A 6,000-nucleotide genomic window follows, 5' to 3' on the forward strand; every position below is an offset into this window, starting at 1 on the left:
CCACTCACTCTGTGGCCCAGTAATTCATTTTTCTGGGCCTTGCTTTTCTCAACTGTAAAATGGGGAAAACAATCATTCAAATGACAGATGCAACATTAAATACACAAATAACTGGGTTTCAGAATGTATCAGGCTGATGAGGCCAAAACTGAATGGTTGTGACTATATCTCATCTGCTCCTGGCTGGAGCTGATCCTGGGGGAGCCCAAGGCCTGGCTTCCCTGAAGAAAGTAATCCCTGGAAAGTAAGTCACTTCTTCTAGGCTGGTAAGATGCTCTGGATGCATTGGCAAGCTGGTTCTAGAAACAGACTAGGGAATAGAACCCCTCCCAGGGAACTGCTGTGAATAAACAGACTGTGCTATGCTGCAGACAGAACATTGGCCCTACCCAAAATTTTTCTGCAGTGGAGGATTTAGTTAGGGGTCAAATGGATGGGAAGCCTAGAAACTTTAGAATGAGCAAGAGCAGGAAAATCCCCCAAGGGATGCCTAGAGGACATGGATAGGTACGCCACATGGCCAGGTATGCCACATGGCCAGGTGGTGTCTACATCGGACATGAAGGCCCATCCTCCCCTAGAGAAGAAATCTGGCCATCACTGATCTCACCTTGGGACACTGCTATCACACCAGTTGTTGTAGATCATTGACTATCATTGATCCTCATATTGGGGCATTGATTCCCTTTAACCAACTCTGAATTGGGGCATTGATCTCTATATTGGCATGTTGATTCCCTTACTCATCCCTATGGTGGGTCAATGATTCCTCTCAACCAACTCTGTATCAGGACATTGATCCCCAAGTGGGACACTGATTACTTCAACCAAATCTTCATTGGGGTATTGATCCCCACCTTAGAAGGGTGACTCCCTCTCCCCTCCAACTCTGGATTGGGACATTGATCTCACATTGGAGCATTGATTTGTTCTTCTCTCTCTGTATCTGGACATTATCCACCCACCAACCCTTGAATAAAGACATTGATTTTTACTAAGGTCTATTCATTCCAATCATTCATTCGTTACATCTATTGTATGTCAGTCGTGTGCTAATGATTGGGATCTCTGTTTTTCTTTTCTTCCTACCGTCAGTCTCCACATGAAGACTCTGATCCCTCTTCAACCTTCCAAGTTGGACACTGACCCACCTCCCTGCTTCTATCACCCCATTTCCCTTCCCCAATACTTTAACTATGGTCTGTAGTGGTCTGTCAGATGAGGAGAGCCTAATGAAGTTGGGGGTCATATGGAGCAGATTGGAAAGAGCTAAGATTCTGGAGTCCTGACTTTGAATCTCAGACTTCACCTCTCCAGCCTCAGTTTCCTCATCTTCCAAGTGGAGACAGGAGACCTACTTTTCAGCTTCCCATAAGGATGAAAGGAGAGAATGTATGTGACGTGCTGAGCAGGATCTGGTGCAGAGAGAGCACAGTACTTTCCAGCAAGACTGTCCCTTCCCTGTCCTCTTTCCTCCCAGCCTGAAGAGGTGGTTCGTGAGGTGCCTGTGGCCCGTCACATTCTGCTGATGGTGCAGAGACCCCCCCTCTTTCCAAATCTACCACGGGCAGCATCCCGCATGAAGCCATTTTCTCACAAAATTTCAGATCTCGCTCTCATTTTAAAAAATTCTTATTAGACAGATAGCGAAGAGGAGAGCAACTCTTCCACCCTGAGCCTGTGTGTAATTACATATTTTGGCCGCGTGCTGGGTCTGGGATAAATCTGTATGGTAATGCAGGCCAGGGGCTTACCATGTAGGCACACATGCTAATTTTTAAACCACAAAATCGTGGCTGTTTTTCATTTTCATTTCCGACAACACTGGCAGAGATTAGGTCCTATTAAGCACCATGGGGTCTGTCCTCCCCCGGCCACCTGCGGGCTCCTCGTGCCTCCCCTGGGTTTGCTGGGCCTGGTGCGGAGACAAACACAGCCTGCCTAATGGTCGGGCAAAGCTCTTCCCAGGAGGTGCCCAGGTTGGCAGACTGAGCCTGTCTACCCTCCTCACCCCTCAGGGGGCTGGGGCTAGGTCTCCCTCCACCTGGGGAGGGAAGACTCAGAACCAGTGCCCGTGGGGACTGAAACTCCAGGTTGATGCCTCTCCTCACAGGAAAGGAAAGTCAACAGCCCTCCCTAAAGCCCCCCCGGGTGTCCTCAGGACCTGAAAGAGCAGGACTGACCCTTCAGTCCTTGTTTAGCCCCATCTAGACGTGTGACTTTGTCCCTGGCACTTCCCTTCCCTAGATGTCTTTTTTCCATCAGTCAAGCCCACGGGAGTACAAAAAAGGCGATTTGATTATTCCTCCCAGTTCTTAATATTCTGAATTTGAGTTTCTTGTCCCTCACTAAAGGGCAAACAAAGCAGGGGTGCCAGCCTCACACAGGTTACATGTGAACTTGTTGAGCTGTAAACTTCTGGTATCTCATTTAATCTCCCCATACCCCCCCACCCCCACTCCTGCAGCAGAATGCTAAGTAGCAAAGCCCAGATTCACCACTCACTGGCTGGATGATCGAGTTTCTCATCTGTACAATGGGCATGTCATTGATTATAGTACTACTTGATAAAATGTTCTGAGATCAGATGAATTGTCACAAAGTACACAAGAGACCTGGAACGGTGCTGGGCACCTGGTCGGCATGACATCATTCTGCCTGTTATTTTATAGATAAGGAGCTGGAGACTCAGAAAAGGATAAGTAACTTACTCAGGGCCACAGAGTTGGAAACCAAGTCCTTGTGATCTTCCCAACAGATGCTCTGACCCTGCACCTCTTCCCTACACAAAAGCTTCCTGCCCCATCTGGGCAGCAAGCAGGGACAGGTTGTCTGGCTCCCTTTAGTTCCCATCCCTGAACAAAAATGGCAACAGAGAGATGCTAAAATCAGCAAAGGAGTCTGGGGTTCTGGCCTGGCTGCTACCTTGAACATTGACTCCTAGGGGTTCTGCGGCACAGGGGATCTGGCCCAGCCTCCACCCATTGCTTGGGGTCTGCCAGACCTCTGCCTGTCTGAGGAGAGTGGAGGACAGGATGGGCTGGGGGGAGGAGCTGGCTCAGCCCCTTTCCATTCTCCCTCCATCTGTACCCAGAAGCAGCCAAGCGTGGCCGGGCCACCCCTCCCACTCCACCCCTCAGCATTCTCCCCTTCAAGGCGAGGGCTGCCCCGTCTCTGGGGGGGACCTGGTCTGTGCTCAATTTCATGCCACTTAATTCCCAAGTCTGCCCGTGAAAATGGCGACAAATCGGCCCCAACTGCCCAAATGTCCTGTCCCATTTCAGACATCTCTGCCACAGCCCCTCCTCTGACTGACAGCCCCTCAACCCTAAGACTCGGGAAGGAAGTGTCTTTGGTGCCAGGGCACTTGCCCTGCTCTTTCTCCACCCTACATGCATCCCTTCCCACAAGAGCCAAGCCCGGACCCAGAGCTAACCCGGCACCTGCTCCCTCAAGTGCACGGTCAAACGCCTGGGCACTGCTTTATTTGAATTTGAATATTACTTTAATGCTTATTCTTTTATCCATTTGTTTAGTTTTTAAAGAACAATTTATTTTTGGATAGGTAACACAGTCACATGATTCAAATTTCCAAAAGCAAACAAGAGAAGGTGAAATGGCTCCTTCCCATACTCGTGCCAGTCTCTTGAGTCTCCCCCACGCCCTAGTTCCCATCCCAAGGACAACCAATATCCCCAGACTCTTGTCTATCTTTCCAGGGCTCTGTTCTGTAAAAAGAAGCAAATGCACCTCGTCTTTCTCAATTTTTCCACAAATGATGGGAAATTGTACCTACCAGTCTACACCTCATTGTCCCAAATTTTGTGTCTCTGTGACCAGAGTCTCCTTTTTCCACCCCATGGGCTGTTTCCCCTCTCCTTGCCCATCATAAAGGTTTTAAAGCCTGACAGACCAGAACTCCCATCCTACTTCAGCCAAATACTCTCTGGGTGAACTGAGTAAGTTCACTTTCCTCTCGGGCCACAATCTCCAAATCAGTAAAATGGGAATATGAATGTACAGCACCATGCAAGACTACTGGGAAGAGCTGAGCAACAACCACCAAATGCCAGGAGACGAACCACAACTGTTCAGTCCTTTCCCTCCTCTCTGTCTTCCATCAAAAGCTGCTACTTATCCTTCAAGCTCTGGGTCAGTGTCACCCCTTCTGAAGCAGCCTCTGCTGAAGGAATTAGGACTCTTCTTTATATCAATGGTACTTCGGAGGAGACAGTGTGTCATTGTGGGGTGCAGCTGTACTGTGTGCTGCAGCTGTTTATACACTTGTAGGGACAAGCTATGAGTGACTTAAGAGCTTCTCAGGAGCAGGAACTGAAATACTAAGGTGTAAAAATGCACCGCCTTTCTCTCCCCCACCATGTCCTCATACCTAAGTTGATGAGGACAGGGACTTGAAGAAGCTTCCCACCCAAGAAAAAAGCAAAAAGTGATGAGCAACAGAAGCTGAATCAGAGTAGAATTGGTTTAGGGGGCAATGGAGGAGGTGAGAGAGAGCAGAGCTGGAGTTTTAGGAGACAAAGGAAAAGGAGTTATTAAAGAAGAGTGATCTGGGGGCCTCCCCTGGTGGTGCAGGGTTGAGCGCTGGGCAGCGAAGCTGCCCACAGCCTCTGCAGCACCGGTTTGATCCCCAGCTGCCAGGCGAGGATCCCACATGGCTGCAGACCTCTCCTGCCACGCCCACTGCTCCCCTCAGCAGTGTATTTCATCAGTCTGCCTGTTCTGTTCCCTGCTCTGGCTCTGGTGAATTCTCTCACCCTTCCGCACTTCTGACTGTACCCAGTACTTGTATAAATAAATAAATCTTTAAAAAAAAAAAAAAAAGAAAATTTACTTAAAAAAAAAAAAAAAAAGAGTGACCTGGGAGACTCTTGGAGAGTCAGGCGTTTGAGAGAGTTTTGCTGTTTGTTGTGTGATGAAATGACCTTCCACATTTTGCTGCTTGCCTAGGAGAGTCTGGTAAAAACTTTGGTGCCAATTAGTGCTTTTGGAAGTTCTTAGAGGTTCTTATGGATGTGAGCCAGGCTGAGACTGACTTAAGATGTATCCAGGTTACACTGTGTGTACACTGCAGCGGAAATGGAGAATGACAGAAAGATGAGGCGGGCAAGTGGAGGGAGAGGTGGAGAGTTGGTGCAAGCTGTGGCTCTCAGGTTCTTCCCTGGGAGGCCCACACAGTGGATAGTGTTCATATGTTTCTCAGGGAGCCCCCGACTTGCTTTCCCCCCTCTTTTTATTGTTTTTTTCTTATGTTGTTGGAATCTCCATAGTTCTCCTGCCACCATATCCCTTGTGAATCATGCCACATTCTCTTATGCTTTTCCCTCCCCCACTTTAACCCCCTCCCTCCCCATCCCTTGCTGGATGCCTCAGATCTATGGTCAGTTTGCTATTTTAACTTTTTTCTTGACCTTTTGTTTAGTTTCTCTATATTCCACATATAAGTGAGACCATCCAATATTTATCTTTTTCCTTCTGACTTATTTTGGCTAGCATAATGCCCTCCAACTCCATCCATGTTGCAGCAAATGGAACCCCCTGACTTTGATGAATCATCTCCCCACCCCCTGTGCCCCCAAAGATTTGTAGCTGACACAACCACTAAAGACATCCCAGACACACTCCTGGTGGTTGTGGTGCAGATTGGAGAGGATGTTGAGTGTAATTCTCTCTCATTCAAGAAAACTTAACAGGAAGTAGGTGAGCTAAACACGTCTCGATAAATATTACCTCATTTTATTCCTCCTAACAATTTTGTGAGGTGGGATTAATGTACCCATTTTAATTTCATTTTTTTAAAAGATGTATTCATTTTTTCATGTCAAAGAACTGGGGTATAGGTCAGAGGTGCGGGGGATGAGAGGATTCATCAAAGACAGAGTAGGGAGCAGAACAGGCAGATCCACTGAAATTCACTGCTGAGGGGAGCAGCGGGTGAGACAGGAGAGGTCTGCTGTGCCATGTGGGTTAGCTCCCTGGCTG

This window comes from Talpa occidentalis, unplaced genomic scaffold (assembly GCF_014898055.3).
Source record: "Talpa occidentalis isolate TD23 unplaced genomic scaffold, MPIMG_talOcc4v2.1 talOcc4.7, whole genome shotgun sequence".
Taxonomy (NCBI): domain Eukaryota; kingdom Metazoa; phylum Chordata; class Mammalia; order Eulipotyphla; family Talpidae; genus Talpa; species Talpa occidentalis.